Raw genomic sequence first — 19,612 nt, forward strand, 5'->3', positions numbered from 1 at the left:
TCATTCCTCTCTGCCTCCTTCTTTCCACTCCTCTCCTCTTTTGACCTCACCCTCTCACCTTCCCCCCCTACTCACAAGGCAGGCAACACGCTCGACCTCATCTTTACTAGATGCTGTTCTTCCACTAACCTCATTGCAACTCCCCTCCAAGTCTCCGACCACTACCTTGTATCCTTTCCCTCTCGCTCTCATCCAACACTTCCCACACTGCCCCTACTCGGATGGTATCGCGCCGTCCCAACCTTCGCTCTCTCTCATCCAGAACGCCGCAGCCCGTCTGGTGTTCAACCTTCCCAAGTTCTCTCACGTCACCCCGCTCCTCCGCTCTCTCCACTGGCTTCCAGTTGAAGCTCGCATCCGCTACAAGACCATGGTGCTTGCCTACGGAGCTGTGAGGGGAACGGCACCTCAGTACCTCCAGGCTCTGATCAGGCCCTACACCCAAACAAGGGCACTGCGTTCATCCACCTCTGGCCTGCTCGCCTCCCTACCACTGAGGAAGTACAGTTCCCGCTCAGCCCACTCAAAACTGTTCGCTGCTCTGGCCCCCCAATGGTGGAACAAACTCCCTCACGACGCCAGGACAGCGGAGTCAATCACCACCTTCCGGAGACACCTGAAACCCCACCTCTTTAAGGAATACCTAGGATAGGATAAAGTAATCCTTCTCACCCCCCCCCCCCCACCTTAAAAGATTTAGATGCACTATTGTAAAGTGGCTGTTCCACTGGATGTCATAAGGTGAATGCACCAATTTGTAAGTCGCTCTGGATAAGAGCGTCTGCTAAATGACTTAAATGTAATGTAAATCTAATTCCATATATGTTATGTAATAGTTTTGATGTATTCACTAATATTCTACAATGTATAAAATAGTAAAGAAAAACCCTTAAATGAGTAGGTGTGTCCAAACTTTTGACTGGTACTCTATGTTAAAACATTTTTTAAAGTGTTAATGTTGACATTTAATTGCTGTTGATGGCTCCTGTACAAAGTTAGTCAGTCAAATACTGTATTTTCCAGCGCTGATGGAAACGTCTCCCAATAGCTTGTAATTACAACACGTGGTCAGAAGGTGGCAGTAGAGTCATCCTAGAGTGAATATGTTCTGGTGTTTCCCCAGTAGCTTGTAATTACAACACTTGGTCAGAAGGTGGCAGTAGAGTCATCCTAGAGTGAATATGTCCCGGTGTTTCCCTAGTAGCTTGTAATTACAACACTTTGGTCAGAAGGTGGCAGTAGAGTCATCCTAGAGTGAATATGTTCTGGTGTTTCCCTAGTAGCTTGTAATTGCAACACTTGGCCAGAAGGAGGTGTGCTGGTAGAATACGGTATGTTCTGGTGTTTCAGTAGAGCAGCCAAGTTTCAAAGCTCCTCCAACATTGACTTGAATGAATTGAAAATTAATATGTTTCACAGAGAGTATGCATGGGTGGATAGAATAAGACATGCAAACCATGAGTGTATCTGCTGCTGTTCATATCTGTTATATAACCTGAAGCTGTGTTGTGCCCCCCCCCACACACACACACATGGCGACCATTTTGTATCTGTAGCTGTAAGCAGTACCTGAATCGGTACAATAATTTAAAGGTAAAATATGATACATATCAATCAATAACATATTAATTCTAGTTCATACCTAACCTACCTTGTGGCACAAGAGCTGATGATCATCTCATCTGAGATATGGCGATAGTGATGATGATAATGAATATACAGAGCTACAGTGGGTTCCAGAAGTATTCACCCCCTTTGGATTTGTTATGTTACAAAGTGGGATTGAAATAGATTTAATTGTGATTTTAAAAAATGTTTTTATTGATCTATACAAAATACTCTATAATGTCAAAAAGAAAAGACAATTCTATTCTATTTTTTACAAAGATAGTTGTTGCATACGTGTTATTGACCCCCATCACATAAATTACATGGACTAACTCTGTGGGAAGTAAATAGGTGTTGACATGATTTTTAAAATGTAATAATCCTTCCACTATGCTTGGAATTATCACTGGCAACTTTCCTTTCCCGTAGGCTGGTGCAGGAAGCAGAGAGGGATTGGGTGGTCGGATTAAATGTCTTTTCTGTTTGGGGGTGGGGTATGCGCTGGCCCCCCTTGCCCAACTCGGCTCCAGTGCGCTCTATCGCTGGTTAAGGGAGGCTACTCGGGCACGTTTGGTAGGTACCACCGCCACCTGTGTCTGCCTCTGTCAAGTACCGCTTGCCTTTCTTCACAGACTTGTTGATCAAGGGTTCCAGTCCCACTTCTCTTGTTCAGTATTCGTAGCATCTAAACGGATTGTGCTGCAGTCGAAGAGGCTAGCTCACCTAGCTTAAGCTAAAGAGCCTCCTGGCCAATGTCAGCTGGGATTCTTAACTTCTGGCAAGTGAAACTTACTAGCTTTGCCCCTGCATTATGGCATCCCAACTCCTATTTTCACTTCCTGGAGTTGGAGGGAGTGAAGGAAACAGGGTTTGCTTGCACCTCCGATGAAGAAGCAGCCCCCGAGCACTTGGCTGGTGTATCCCCTGGAGCGAGGGGCCTTGGCACGGTTCTGAGTGACCTGTGCGCCCCTCCACAAAAACATTACTGTGACAACGGTGCCCTCACGTTTGGCAAACGTTGTCAGCCATTGCCAGAGCCCCTGTGTCGGTAAAGGGGTTGGGCTTCATGCAGCCTATACAGTCTCATGGAAGCACAATGAATATTTAAAGCTTGTCCATGTTTAATGCTGTCCCCTCTGTTGCCCTGCCTTACACAGTGTTTACAGGGTTTAAGTCACTGTCCACAAGGGGGCGCCCCTCCACCATAGATGGCTCAGTAGTGGGATTCATTGCTTATTCCTGCCTGTAGCTCACTTGTCCCTATGAGGTGTTTAATGATACGGGTTAAATCAAATCAATTTTTATTTGTCACATGCGCCGAATACAACAGGTGTAGAACTTACAGTGAAATTCTTACTTACAAGTCACTGTGGGGACGACGTCGTCAATGCACTTATTGATGAAGCCAGTGACTGATGTGGTGTACTCCTCAATGCCTTCTGACGAATCTGGAACACATTCCAGTCTGTACTAGCAAAACAGTCCTGTAGCTTAGCATCTGCTAAGGAGGGTGAGGGTGAAGGAGAGCTTTGTACGCATCTCTGTGTGTGGAGTATAGTTGGTCTAGAGTTTTCTTCCCTCTGGTTGCACATGCTGATAGAAATGAGGTAAAACTGATTTGAGTTTCCCTGCATTAAAGTCGGCCCCTAGGAGCGCCGCCTCTGGATGAGCGTTGTCCTGTTTGCTTATGGCCGTATACAGCTCATTGAGTGTGGTCTTAGTGCCAGTGTCGGTCTGCGGTGATATATAGACAGCTACGAAAAATATAGATGTAAACTTTCTTGGTAAAAAATGTGATCTACAGCTTATCATGAGATACTCTACCTCAGGCGAGCAAAACCTTGAGACTTCCATAGATTTTGTGCACCAGCATAGTCCGCTACCCATTGTCTTACCAGAGGCCACTGTTCTATCCTGCCGGAAAAAATTAAAACCCGCCAGCTGTATGTTAATCATGTCGTCGTTCAGCCACAACTCGGTGAAACATAAGATATTACAGTTTTTAATGTCCCGTTGGTATGGTATACGTACTCATAGCTCGTCTATTTTATTATCGATTGATTGTAAATTGGCTAATAGGACCGATGGTAAAGGTAGATTACCCTCTCGGCGACGGATCCTTACATGGCACCCAGACCGTCGTCCACGATACCTAGATAGACACGGTGGCAGAAATATTATGTATGAAATAAGTTACAAATAAAGTGAAAAAACATACACAATAACACAATTGGTTACGGATCCGTAAAACCTGTGGCCATCTCCTTCGGTGCCATTATAGAACCATAGGCTAGGTAGCTGAGTCGAGGGAATGAGCAGGGTTGGACACGGCCATGCTATTATCCCACACGCAGTCTCTATGGTTCATATAAGCCCCCAAATTAGCTGTCTGTCTCCAGCTCAACACTTTTCATTCCTGGGAATTAGATTCAATTACGAATTGCCCCTGTCTATTACAACAAAAGGGGTCTGTTTTTCAGAGATGTCTGTCCCATTCCCAGCTAGGTTACAAGGCGCTTTGTCCCCAGTACCTATGACTGGTTGGTAGGGTAACCTCAATGATAATGTTTTTTCCCGGGTCTATTTTTAATGCATGTGGTCCAGCACTGTGTGCCAGCCAGTTGCCAGGTTGCATCTTGCCGCCTGAACCGAGTGAGGCTTGTTGTGACTACTGTACCCCCAAGTGGCATGGCCATTCGGGGTATGTCACTGACCGTTGGAGCCCGTGTACCCAGAGTGGGCCGGGCTTAAGGCAAACCTTGGCACATAAACACAGTTTTTTCAACCCCAAGTTCCACAGTGTTCACAGGTTTTAAAAGTGTTGTCTCCCGCATGTAGGTTCGATTAAAAGCTTCCCTTCTCCATGTTCAGATACAGAGTTTTCAAGAGTGGTGGAAAGGGAAGAAGAACCAATCTTTCCCAGTCCACCTGGTAGCTTCCGGCCCCTCAGATGGCACTGCAAGTGCATTGTCGACCTGGACCATGCGAACAGTGACGTTAGGGTACAGGTTAAAATTTGTTGTGAGTCCCCCACGTTGACTGTTTCCGAGGCCTCAGCGCCTGTTTTGAGGGAGGAATTATGCTCCCATCTCCAGAGGCAGGTAATCTGAATGGTTTCTATTTCGAAGATCCAAGAATGCTGGTACAACCGGTATTTCTGGCTTCGAAAAGGGAAGGGACTTTGAGTCCCATTCTAGACCTACGTGCCTTCAGAAAGCACCTCAGAAAGCTCACAAGCCGCCGACTATTACAGCAATTTTTTGGTGGCGGCAAAGTCGAGTGGGAAGCAGAGTTACACACATTTGTATTTGTATTTATTTGTATATATTATTGATCCCCATTAGCTGCTAGCAAGGCAGCAGCTACTCTTCCTGGGGTCTGGGAAAATTAAGGCCGTTATATACAATTAAAAACATTACATTACATTAAACAACACATTAAGTGAGTGCCCTCAGGCCACTACTCTACTACCACATATCTACAACACAAAACCCATGTATTTGTGTGTGTATAGTGCATATGTTATCATGCGTGTGTATATGCATGTGTTCTATGCCTGTGTTTGTATCTCTTCACAGCCCCTGCTGTTTCATAAGGTGTATTACTAACGGTTTTTAAATCACATTTTATTGCTTACATGAGTCACTTGATGTGGATTAGCATTCCATGTAGTCATGGCTCTATGTAGAACTGTGCGCCTCCCATACTCTGTTCTGGACTTGGGGACTGTGAAGGGACCTCTGGTGAGAAAATGTGTCCTCTATGTTTCTCGATGAGGGACCCGCGTGCCCTGTTGGGAATGGATGCTCTGGCACACCAATGGCCTCCGAAGATCCTTAACACTTTTCCGCCAGTGGTTCTGATTCAGCCCACATTGGAGAGCGTGCACTGGGAGGGCTTACCATGGATTCTTGTGGCTCCCTATTGGCCCAGGCAGCCATGGTTCGAGGAGATCGAGCCTTTTAGTTAGGGACACGTGGCAACGGTGCAGGCCCCTGTTGTCCCAGGCTCACCGGCAAGTTTGTTTCTTTTTTGGGGGTCTGTTTTGGCGAATCCAGTTCGCGGCAGGGCATTCTCTAAGCAGCGTCTGTGGAGGCTATATACCTGGCATATAGCACCAAGGGGCAAGGGTTACCTGGTAGAGTGGGCGCATACCGGTAGGTAAACCTTTTGCCCCTTGATGGGTCTGGCAGCATTGTTTAAAGGGTTGACTAGAGGATATATTTGTGCTGTGGTGAGTATATCTGTTGGGGTCTCGGCAAGAGGAGTGGTTATATTTCCCCATAGTACGTTGCCTGACTGAAAGGGAACCTAACAGTATGACTATAACTAGAGGTCACATGGCGTGTGTCCGGTATGAGCTTGAACGGACCCGGGATATCCAGCTATGTGAGCAACTTTTTTTTGGTCTGTTTTGGCGAATCCAGTATGACTATAACTACTGTTCCCTGAAGGAGGGAAACGAGGATGAACCCCTGTCTGCCGTTGGTCAAGAGCGGTATTATTAAATTGAAGGAATGAATCCGGGCCTCACGCTTATAACCTGTGGATGGCGGGGCTTCCAGTGAAGTTCAGATTTCATTGGCCTTGTCAGGCGTGATTGTAGATCCTTCAACAGAAGTTGCGAGAGTGTGACTCCTTATAGTATGTTGTACCTTGTTTCCCTCCTTCATGGCACAGTAGTTATAACGTTATGTTTTTCAGGATAATAAGATATGGAGCGAAGCACAGTCAAAATCCTAGAGGAAAACCTGCTTCCGTTGGCTTTACACCAGACACTGGAAGAGGAATTAATCTTTCAGCAGGACAATAACCTACAACACGAGGCCACATCTACATTGCAGTTGCTTACCAAGAAGACAGGGAATGTTCCTGAATGTCCTAGTTTCAGATTTGACTTAAATCTGCGTGAATATCTATGGCAAGACTTAAAATTAGCTGTCTAGCCATGATTCCCAACACAATGACAAAGCTTGAAGATATGTTTAAAAGAATAATGGGCAAATATTGCACAATCCAGGGGTGCAAACCTCTTAGACTTACACAAGAAGACTCACAGCTGTAATCGCAGGTAAAATGTATTTACTCAGGTGGGTGAATACTTATCTAATCAAGGTATATTTGTGCTTTAGGGGTTGAATAATTGTCATACCCACTGTACGAGAAGGGGGTTTCACCATCCCGCACACATTCAGAAACAAACCTGGGTCTTTCTTTCAAAGAATATCTGTATATGTATGTAATATACCTGAAAGAAAACAAATACTATTTGAACCCAGGTCTGCTACACTACAGAGCTGTGGATCTGTCTGTCACTGCAGCCTCAGCACCAGTATATTCACAACGATCTGTGTCTTCCTCCCAAATGGCACCCTATTCCCTATTTAGTGCACTACTTTTGACCAGTGCCATTTGCACCATATAGGGAATAGGGTGCTATTTGGAACTCAGAAATGCTCCTTCTCTGTGCCTCAGTGGCTGCACCAGGGAAAAACACAGAGAGAAGCTCATCCTCCAACCACTAATGAAACATGTGACCTTTATCTTTTACACTGTGAGCTGCACTGAGCCAGATGGCATTAGCTGGAGAGGAGCCAGGAAGAGGTGGACTGGAGAATTAGAACCTGATTCAGGGAGACCAGGAAGTAACAGGTATACTGTATGGTTCTATGGATGTATTAGGAAAACGATCATAATTGATTGCTTATATTAATATAATTTGTGCTATACTGTAACCCTGTAGTTGACTTTCGATTCATATCTGTATGGATCACTATTGAGAACAACAGATGGTCACAGCTTCACAGGAATACTGTATCCAGTGTACTGTATATTATCTTCCATTCATTATGCGCCATCTTTGGTATTCAACCGTCTTCCTTCTGCCTTCCCAATCCCAGCTCCACAAATCTAGAAGGTTTCACGTCTGCCCCGTATAGATTATGTACAGTCTTTTCCATGTTTACTATGTTATATAAATGTTGAGATGCTGACAAATGTGCTACAATTGGCAGGATGAGGTGTAGAGAGGTGGAGAGCTGAAACCAGAGAGGTGCCAGGGAAACTGTATAGATTCTGGTCTTTTCCACATTCCACAGGATTCAATGTTCATCAAGGAAATGACAAATAGAAGCTTTCTTACATCTTCCTTCTGCCTATCCAGCTCCATCTAGACGGCACCATGCTGAGACATCACAATGTTGTCAGAGAAACGTTTAATGTGGTGCCAGTAGAATCCTCTGAGAGGTCTCTGTACAGGATGATTGACTGGGATGGCTCCACCAAGCTGGGCTACTGGGGAAGGATTGTGTCTTTCTCTGTTGTCTCAATATATACGATGATTAAAATATATATATATTTAACAAAATAAGTCAGTAAATAACAAATTCGTATTTACAATTTTCACCTTGTCAGCTCGGGGACTTGATCTAGAAAATATTTAGTTACTGGCCCAATGCTCTAACCACTAGGCTACCTACCACCCAGAATGACTGAGCTGGCTCCACCAAGCTGGGGTACTGGGACTGGATACACAGCCTCTGCATGATAAATAACTGAGGGATGAGGCAGAGACAGGACTAACAATCAGCCAGGAGCTCAGTGCATAAGTCCCAAATGGGCCCTATATGCCCTAGTCAAAAAGTAGTGCACTATACAGGAATTAGTGTAGGGCCATAGTCAAAAGTAGTCCACTACATAGGGAATAGGGTCATTGATCTCCTTAACAACCGTAACAACAGTTGCCCATCCAAACAATACGCTCACATTACTACCTTCATCCTACTCCAGATTTACACAGAAAACAGAAAACCGCCACTGATCTGTTAGGCTTTAGATAGAGTGCCAAAGCCATAGGCTAAGTAGCTCTTAGTGCCCTCATCAGAGTCCCTTTGAATAGAATAGAGTCCCAGACATGGACTAGATCCCAAATTGCACCATACATATAGTGCACTACTTAGGGACTACTAGTCCCTGATTCCCTTTGTGTGGGGCACAGTGGAGGTCCCCTCGGATGCATTGTCAATAGCTTCTGGATAGGGAGCAGATTGATACTCCACTTGACATTCAGCTCAGTCAGCTATCCCCTATCAGCATGATGAATCAAATCAAATGTATTTATCTAGCCCTTCTTACATCAGCTGATATATCAAAGTGCTGTACAGAAACCCAGCCTAAAACCCCAAACAGCAAGCAATGCAGGTGTAGAAGCACAGTGGCTAGGAAAACCTCCCTAGAAAGGCCAAAACCTAGGAAGAAACCTAGAGAGGAACCAGGCTATGAGGGGTGGCCAGTCCTCTTCTGGCTGTGCTGGGTGGAGATTATAACAGAACATGGCCAAGATGTTCAAATGTTCATAAATGACCAGCATCAAATAATAATAATCACAGTAGTTGTCGAGGGTGCAACAAGTCAGCACCTCAGGAGTAAATGTCAGTTGGCTTTTCATAGCCGATCATTGAGAGTATCTCTACCACTCCTGCTGTCTCTAGAGAGTTGAAAACAGCAGGTCTGAGACAGGTAGCACGTCCGGTGAACAGGTCAGGGTTCCATAGCCGCAGGCAGAACAGTTGACACTGGAGCAGCAGCACGGCCAGGTGGACTAGGGACAGCAAGGAGTCATCATGCCAGGTAGTCCTGAGGAAAGAAAGAAAGAAAGAAAGAAAGAAAGAAAGAAAGAAAGAAAGAAAGAAAGAAAGAGAACTAGAGAGAGCATACTTAAATTCACAAAGGACACCGGATAAGACAGGAGAAATACTACAGATATAACAGACTGACCCTAGCCCCCCGACACATAAACTACTGCAGCATAAATACTGGAGGCTGAGACAGGAGGGGTCAGGAGACACTGGGCCCCATCAGATGACACCCCCGGACTGGGCCAAACAGGCATATCTTCAACCACCAACTTACCATCCCGAGACAAGGCCGAGTATAGCCCACAAAGATCTCCGCCACGGCACAACCCAAGGGGGGGCGCCAACCCAAGTGTTTGAAATGTTTTAACATGGGGCTAGTGCCTAGTTCTATCAGTATTATGAGGTGTTTTAACATGGGGCTAGTGCCTAGTTCTATCAGTATGATGAGGTGTTTTAACATGGGGCTAGTGCCTAGTTCTATCAGTATTATGAGGTGTTTTAACATAGGGCTAGTGCCTAGTTCTATCAGTATTATGAGGTGTTTTAACATGGGGCTAGTGCCTAGTTCTATCAGTATTATGAGGTGTTTTAACATGGGGCTAGTGCCTAGTTCTATCAGTATTATGAGGTGTTTTAACATGGGGCTAGTGCCTAGTTCTATCAGTATTATGAGGTGTTTTAACATGGGGCTAGTGCCTAGTTCTATCAGTATTATGAGGTGTTTTAACATGGGGCTAGTGCCTAGTTCTATCAGTATGATGAGGTGTTTTAACATGGGGCTAGTGCCTAGTTCTATCAGTATTATGAGGTGTTTTAACATGGGGCTAGTGCCTAGTTCTATCAGTATGATGAGGTGTTTTAACATGGGGCTAGTGCCTAGTTCTATCAGTATTATGAGGTGTTTTAACATGGGGCTAGTGCCTAGTTCTATCAGTATTATGAGGTGTTTTAACATGGGGCTATCAGTATTATGAGGTGTTTTAACCTAGTTCTATCAGTATTATGAGGTGTTTTAACATGGGGCTATGAGTTCTATCAGTGTTTTTAACATGGGGCTAGTGCCTAGTTCTATCAGTATTATGAGGTGTTTTAACATCTATGCCTAGTTCTATCAGTATTATGAGGTGTTTTAACATGGGGCTAGTGCCTAGTTCTATCAGTATTATGAGGTGTTTTAACATGGGGCTAGTGCCTAGTTCTATCAGTATTATGAGGTGTTTTAACATGGGGCTAGTGCCTAGTTCTATCAGTATGATGAGGTGTTTTAACATGGGGCTAGTGCCTAGTTCTATCAGTATTATGAGGTGTTTTAACATGGGGCTAGTGCCTAGTTCTATCAGTATTATGAGGTGTTTTAACATGGGGCTAGTGCCTAGTTCTATCAGTATTATGAGGTGTTTTAACATAGGGCTAGTGCCTAGTTCTATCAGTATTATGAGGTGTTTTAACATGGGGCTAGTGCCTAGTTCTATCAGTATGATGAGGTGTTTTAACATGGGGCTAGTGCCTAGTTCTATCAGTATTATGAGGTGTTTTAACATGGGGCTAGTGCCTAGTTCTATCAGTATTATGAGGTGTTTTAACATGGGGCTAGTGCCTAGTTCTATCAGTATCATGAGGTGTTTTAACATGGGGCTAGTGCCTAGTTCTATCAGTATGATGAGGTGTTTTAACATAGGGCTAGCTACTGTTTTATTGCATCACTGCTGCATTACTGGCACATTTTGGAAGTGTCCCAATTGTCACCCTATTCCCTATATAGTGTATTCGTTTTGTTAAAACTAGTGCACAATATAGTAGTGCACTATATACAGGGAATAGGTTGCTATTTGGGATTCCCCCTATATCCCGCACACCCTTTTATATTATCTCTCCTAGTTGACCACCTGGGCCAAAGCTATAAATACAGATACTGTAACAAGCTAGTAAAAGCCTCTACACACACACACGCGCAAACGCACACACACACACAAATAATCTTGTTGTAGCTAGCATTATTTATGATTTGTGTTTTCTCCAGTTGCAGTGATATTAATGATGAATATAATAAGGTCTGTGTGTTTGATTGCCAAAGGCTCTGTATGCTTTCCAAATTGCACCATGGGCCCTGGTCAAAAGTAGGGCACTAACAAAGGAAACAGGGTGATATTTGGGATGCAAGATCAGTAGTGGGTGTAGCAAGCCTTGGGATGCGACTTAGCAATCAGAAAAAGATAGACAGACACTGGTGTCTTATTAAATAGAATCATTAAAACTCTTTGGTGTCTAGAGATTCTTTTTCTCTCTCTCTAATTGAGTCGCCTTCTTTTTAGAGAAGTCGAGAGCCAAATCGGCATATTCAGGGGGAATGCGCACGGTGGAGACCTGGTCTGGACTCTCCACCATAGTAGCACCAACGGAAACCCCTAAACACCTACCTGAGCACTCTTGCGACCACCCTGTGAGAGTCCTCTGTGGCCAAGAAACAGTGGGGTTATGACAAGCTAACCAGGGTAGGCCCAGCACCACGGGAAATGCAGGAGAGTCAATAAGGAAAAGACACATTTTCTCCATGCCCAAAGGAGCAGTGACCTCCATGCATGCCTTCAACTCAATCATCAAGTTTGCAGAAGACACTACAGTGGTAGGCTTGATTACCAACAGCTCCGAGACGGGCCTACAGGGAGGAGGTGAGGGCCCTCGGTGTGTGGTGTCAAGAAAATAACCTCACACTCAACGTCAACAAAACTAAGGAGATGATTGTGGACTTCAGGAAACAGCAGAGGGAGCAGCCCCTTATCCACATCCAAGGGACAGTGGTGGAGAAAGTGGAACGTTTTAAGTTCCTTGGCATACACATCACGGACAAACTGAAATGGTCCATCCACACAGACAGCGTGGTGAAGAAGGAAGCTGAAGAAATTTGTCTTGTCGCCAAAAACACTCACAAGCTTTTACAGATGCACAATCGAGAGCATCCTGTCGGGCTATATCACCACCTGGTACGGCAACTGCTCTGCCCACAACCGTAAGTCTCTCCAGAGGGTAGTGAGTTCTGCACAACGCATCACCGTGGGCAAACTACCTGCCCTCCAGGACACCTACACCACTCTACGTCACAGGAAGGCCAAAAAGATCATCAAGGACAACAACCACCCAAGCCACTGCCTGTTCACCCTGCTATCATCCATATGGCGAGGTCAGTACAGGTGCATCAAAGCTAAGTACGCACAAGCCTGACATATTCATTCCTTTACACTTGTGTGTATAAGGTAGTTGTTGTGAAATTGTTAGATTACTTGTTAGATTTTACTGCATGGTTGGAACTAGAAGCTACACTCGCATCAACATCTGCTAAGCAGGTGTATGTGACAAATAAAAATGGGATGTATTGCACGCATGCTGAAAAGGCACCAGGTGTCTCTAAAACAGCCGTGTGCCTTTTGAAAGAAATGCAGACAGAGTGAAGCAACTGAGGACTGAGTATGTTCAGGTATGTTCAGTTTCAAGATGCCTGTTGTGAAAAATTCATTGTAATCAGTAATTCTCCTTCCACAATATATTTTTAGAGGGTGATGGAGATGGATGCTGACAGAAACCATCACAAATTCCTCTTTTTTGGATGAGGCAGGCTTCAACCTGGCCAAGACAAGGAGGAGAGGTCGGAATTTCATTGGCCAGCGGGCAACCATCCAAGTACCTGGACAACGTGGGGCCAACATCCCCATGTGTGTGGCAATATCGGAAGATAGTGTGTGGTGGGACGCACACCTTGTATTGGATCATATAATGCAGCTCTCCTTGTAACCTTCCTTTTTTTATGAGCTAAATCAGGTCTGTAGGCGTGACCTATGTCATTGTGTGGGATAATGTTAGGTTCCACCATGCTTAAATGGTGCAAGCATGGTTTAACCTTTCTAGCTAGTGGAACCCCTCGATAACATTCCCCTGAAAAGGCAGCGTGCGAAATTCAAAAATATTTTTTTAGAAATATGTAGCTTTCACATCCCTATTAGGGATGCTGCGAATTTTTGCAGCTTTTTGTTAAAAATCGCGCAACATTTCAATGTCCTGCTACTCATGCCAGGAATATAGTATATGCATATGATTAGTATGTGTGTATAGAAAACACTCTGAAGTCTCTAAAACTGGTTAAATCATGTCTGTGGCCATAACAGAACGTGTTTAAAAATCCCAAGGAAAACTGTTCACAAAAAACACACAAAAAATATTAATCCGCCAGTCTATGTATTGTCTATGGCAAGAGACAATAGATAGAGTCCCGTTTACAATGCCTATAGCTTCCACACGATGTCGCCAGTACTGGCATTTCATTGCTAGTTTAGCATTGGTGGGATGACGTATAGGCACTTCCTGTCTTGGGGTACACCGGGGAAGTTATGAAAGGGAAAAAATGGACGATGATTTCAAGACTTGCTGCTATCGAATACAGATCGCCCCGTGATCAATTTTATCGATTAGTAACGTTTATTAATACCTAAAGTTGGTTTACAAAAGTAGTTTGAAGTGATTTGTAAAAGTTTTTTTAATAAAAAAAATGACGTTGCGTCTTGTAAAGGTGATTTTTCCTGGATCAGACGGCCTTCATAAATGGACATTTTGGGTATACAATGACGGGAAAAAGACCCAATTGTGATGTTTATGGGACATATAGGAGTGCCAACAAAGAAGCTCGTCAAAGGTAATGAATGTTTTACATTTTATTTCTGCGTTTTGTGTAGCGCCGGCTACCGCTAATTCTTTTATTTACGTCTCGTTCAGGTATTTCGGGGGGGTGCATGATATCAGATAATAGCTTCTCATGTTTCGCCGAAAAGCATTTTACAAATCTGACATGTTGGCTAGATTCACAACGAGTGTAGCTTTAATTGAGTACCTTGCATGTGTGTTTTAATGAAAGTTTGAGTTTTATCGAGTACTACAGTTGGCGCTCTGAAATTTCTGTTGATTTTGATCCCTGTACAGGGACCGCAGCCGTAAAAGGTCCAATACAGGTCCAATACAGCAAATGAAAGATAAACATCTTGTTAAAAACTCGAAAAGTTCCGTAACAGGTCGTAGAAACAAGTCAAACGATGTATGGAATCAGTCGTTAGGATGTTTTTAACATAAAACATCAACAATGTTCCAACTGGAGAATTCCTATGTCTGAAGAAAAGCACTGGAATGAGAGGTAACTTTGTCGGGAGTGCACGTCACGAGCCTGTGACACTCTGCCAGACCACTGACTCAAACAGGTCTCATGAGCCCCTCCTTTATAGTAGAATCCTCATTCAAGTTTCTAAAGACGGTTGACATCTAGTGAAAGCCGTAGGAAGTGCAACTTTATCCATATACCACTGTGTATTCGGTAGGCCAAGCATTGAAAAACTACAAACTTCAGATGTCTAACTTCCTGGTTGGATTTTCTCAGGTTTTCGCCTGCCATATGAGTTCTGTTATACTCACAAACATGATTCAAACAGTTTTAAAACTTCAGAGTGTTTTCTATCCAATACTAATAATAATATGCATATATTAGCATCTGGGACATCTGGGCACGCTGTTCATCCAAAAGTGAAAATGCTGCCCCCTATCCCAATTAAGGCCCATCCACAATTTACTACCCTGTACTTATCCCCATACTCTCCTTTCCTTAAGCCGATTGAGAAATCTTATTCCCCATGGAGGTGGAAGGTACACTTAAAGTCGGAAGTTTACATACATTTAGGTTGGTGTCATGAAAACTCGTTTTTCAACCACCCCACAAATTTCTTGTTAACAAACTATAGTTTTGGCAAGTCGGTTAGGACATCTACTTTGTGCATGACACAATACATTTTTCCAACAATTGTTTACATACAGATTATTTCACTTATAATTCACTGTATCACAATTCCAGTGGGTCAGAACTTTACATACACTAAGTTGACTGTGCCTTTAAACAGCTTGGAAAATTCCAGAAAATGATGTCATGGCTTTAGAAGCTTCTGATAGGCTAATTGACATCATTTGAGTCAATTGGAGGTGTACCCAATTGAAGGCCTACCTTCAAACTTGACATGGGAAAATGCTTGACATGGGAAAATCAAAAGAAATCAGCCAAGACCTCAGAATTTTTGGTTCATCCTTGGGAGCAATTTCCAGACGCCTGAAGGTACCACGTTCATCTGTACAAACAATAGTACGCAAGTATAAACACCATGGGTCCACGCAGCCGCCATACTGCTCAGGAAGGAGACGTGTTCTGTCTCGTGGAGATTAACGTACTTTGGTGCAAAAAGTGCAAATTAATCCCAGAAGAATAGCAAAGGACCTTGTGAAGGTGTTGGAGGAAACAGGTACAAATGTATCTATATCCACAGTAAAACGAGTCCTATATCGACATAACCTGAAAGGCCGCTCAGCAAGGAAGAAGCCACTGCTCCAAAACCTCCATAAAAAAGCCAGACTACAGTTTGCAACTGCACATGGGGACAAAGATTGTACTTTTGGATAAATGTACTCTGGTCTGATTAAGCAAAAATATAACTTTTTGGCCATAATGAACATCGTTATGTTTGGAGGAAAAAGGAGGAGTCTTGCAAGCCGAAGACCACCATCCCAACCCTGAAGCACAGGGATGGCAGGATCATGTTCTGGGGGTGCTTTGCTGCAGGAGGGAGTGATGCACTTCACAAAATAGATGGCATCATGAGGAAAATAATTTTCTGGATATATCGAAGCAACATCTCAAGGCATCAGTTAAAGCTTGGTCGCAAATGGGTCTTACAAATGGACAATGTGTCAAGTCCTGACCATAGAGAGCCTTTATTTTCTATGGTGGAATAGGTCAGGGCGTGACTGGGGGTTAGTCTAGTTTATATTTTCTATGTGGGGTTCAAGGTTGTTTTTTCTATGTTGGGGTTTTGGTATGATTCCCAATTAGAGGCAGCTGGCTATCGTTGTCTCTAATTGGGGATCATACTTAAGTAGCATTTTTTCCACCAGTGGGTTATGGGGTTTTGTTTAGAGTTAGTGTCGTAGTCACGGTTCGTTGTTTGTTAGTTTATTGTTTATTGTTTCGTCTTTGGCTAAAGTTTCACTTCTTTATTAAACATGTGCCTTGGTCCGTTAATTCTACAAACGACCATGACACAATGACCCCAAACATACTTCCAAGGTGTGGAAAAATGGCTTAAGGACAAGAAAGTCAAGGTATTGGATTGGCCATCACAAAGCCCTGACCTCAAACCTATAGAAAATCTGTGGACAGAACTGAAAAAGAGGATGCGAGCAAGGAGGCCTACAAACCTGACTCAGTTATACCAGCTCTGTCAGGAGGAATGGGCCAAACCCAATTTATTGTGGTAAGCTTGTGGAAGGCTACCCGAAACGTTTGACCCAAGTTAAACAATTTAAAGGCAATGCTACCAAATTACTAATTGATTGTATGTAAACTTCAGACCCACTGGCAATGTGATGAAATAAATAAAAGCTGAAATAAATCATTCTCTCCACTATTATTCTGAGAGTTCACGTTCTTAAAATAAAGTGGTGATCCTAACTGACCCAAGACAGGGAATTTTTACTGTGATTAAATATCAGGAACTGTGAAAAGTTGAGTTTAAATGTATTTGGCTAAGGTGTATGTAAACTTCCGACTTCAACTGTATATATATGATTGGTGCCATCACGAACATGCCACCCTTCTCCAGGCCATGGATGACGCATGCATGGCCCGGTGTAGTACCATAATGATACATGTATCACATATTTTGCACTAAAATATTGAATGATTGTACAAACAACTACACAGTGAAACTATCGGTGTCTTGTGTGTGGGAGATCTAAATTAATGTTGCTATGGTATTTCATGATAAATTAGTGATTTGAACCAATGATTCTGCAAGTGCAAGGTTTCTTTAAAGATATGAATCACTATGCAGTGTTTTGAACATTGGACAGCATGTGTTACAAGCGAAGACCGTTTTGAGTTTTGTGTCTAGAGTTTTTAAAATGACCACAAGATGACTGTAAAAAAAATGTATATTCTCTAAGCCCTGACCCCAGAACAGTATTATCTTCTCTAAGCCCTGACCCCAGAACAGTATTATCTTCTCTAAGCCCTGACACCAGAACAGTGTTATCTTCTCTAAGCCCTGACACCAGAACAGTATTATCTTCTCTAAACCCTGACCCCAGAACAGTATTATCTTCTCTAAGCCCTGACACCAGAACAGTATTATATTCTCTAAGCCCTGACCCCAGAACAGTATTATATTCTCTAAACCCTGACCCCAGAACAGTATTATCTTCTCTAAGCCCTGACACCAGAACAGTATTATCTTCTCTAACCCCTGACCCCAGAACAGTATTATCTTCTCTAAGCCCTGACACCAGAACAGTATTATCTTCTCTAAGCCCTGACACCAGAACAGTATTATCTTCTCTAAGCCCTGACCCCAGAACAGTATTATCTTATCTAAGCCCTGATCCCAGAACAGTATTATCTTCTCTAAGCCCTGACACCAGAACAGTATTATCTTCTCTAACCACTGACCCCAGAACAGTATCATCTTCTCTAAGCCCTCACCCCAGAACAGTATTATATTCTCTAACCCCTGACCCCTGAACAGTATTATCTTCTCTAATCCCTGATCCCAGAACAGTATTATCTTCTCTAAGCCCTGACCCCAGAACAGTATTATATTCTCTAAGCCCTGACCCCAGAACAGTATTATCTTCTCTAACCCCTGACCCCAGAACAGTATTATCTCACCGTCATTACAGCATCACAGCTTCAAAGTCAGTCAGCCAGCATACGGTGTGTGTCTGTGTGTGTGTGTCTTTGTGTGTGTGTCTGTGTGTGTGTTTTCTTTCATTCAGTTTCCAGTTCTGTTTTTGTATTTATTATGGATCCCCATCCCCATTAGCTGCTGCCTAGGCAGCAGCTACTCTTCCTGGGGTCCAGAAAAATTAAGGCAGTTTATACAATGAACAAAATATTATAATACATTCACAGATTTCACACACTGTGTGCCCTCAGGCCCCTACTCCACCACTACCACATATCTACAGTACAAAACCCATGTGTACGTGTGTGTATAGTACATATGTTATCGTGTGTGTGTGTGTATGTGTGTATATGCATGAGTCTGTGCCTATGTTTGTGTTGCTTCACAGTCCCCGCTGTACTATAAATCAAATCAAATCAAATCAAATTTATTTATATAGCCCTTCGTACATCAGCTGATATGGCCAGGTGGACTGGGGACAGCAAGGAGTCATCATGTCAGGTAGTCCTGGGGCATGGTCCTAGGGCTCAGGTCCTCCGAGAGAGAGAAAGAAAGAGAGAAGGAGAGAATTAGAGAACGCACACTTAGATTCACACAGGACACCGAATAGGACAGGAGAAGTACTCCAGATATAACAAACTGACCCTACTATAAGGTGTATTTTTATCTGTTTTTACATATACTTTTTACTGCTTGCATCAGTTACCTGATGTGCAATCAAGTTCCATGTAGTTATGGCTCTATGTAGTACCGTGCGCCTCCCATAATCTGTTCTTGGGGACTGTGTAGAGACCTCTGGTGGCATGTCTTGTGGGGTATGTATGGGCGTCTGAGCTGTGTGCTAGTCACTTTTAGCCTCGAGAGATTGACATGCATGTTATTAGTATTAGCTCCCTGTGTACATCGAAGGACCAGCTGTGCTGCCCTGTACTGAAACAATTTCCTAATTCCCTTTTGTGGCACCTGACCACACGACTGAACGGTGCAACAAAACTAGGGCCTGTAGGACCTGCCTTGTTGATAGTGCTGTTTAGAAGGTAGAGCAGTGCTTTATTATAGACAGACTTCTAGCTACTGTTGTATCAATATACATTGACCATGACAGTTTACAATCCAGGGTTACTCCAAGCTATTTCCACATTATTTATTACAATATTTATTAGAGGTTTAGTGTTTAGTGAATGATTTGTCCAAAATACAATGCTTTTTGTTTAAGAAATATTTAGGAATAACTTATTCCTTGCCACCCACTCTGAAACTAACTGCAACTCTTTGTTAAGTGTTGCAGTCATTTCAGTTGCTGTAATAGTTAACGTGTATAGTGTTGAGTCATCCACATACATAGACACATTGGCATTACTCAAAGTCAGTGGCATGTCATTAGCAAAGATTGAAAAATGTAATGGGCCTAGACAGCTGCCCTGGGGAAATCCTAATTCTACCTGGATTATGTTGGAGAGGCTTCCATTAAAGAACACCCTCTGGGTTCTGTTAGACAGGTAACACTTTATCCACATTATAGCAGGGGGGTGTAAAGCCATAACACATACGTTTTCCAGCAGCAGACTATGATTGATAATGATAATTCTCTCAGACAATCATCAGTCACAA

The sequence above is a fragment of the Oncorhynchus keta genome, chromosome 27, assembly GCF_023373465.1.
Source record: "Oncorhynchus keta strain PuntledgeMale-10-30-2019 chromosome 27, Oket_V2, whole genome shotgun sequence".
NCBI lineage: Eukaryota > Metazoa > Chordata > Actinopteri > Salmoniformes > Salmonidae > Oncorhynchus > Oncorhynchus keta.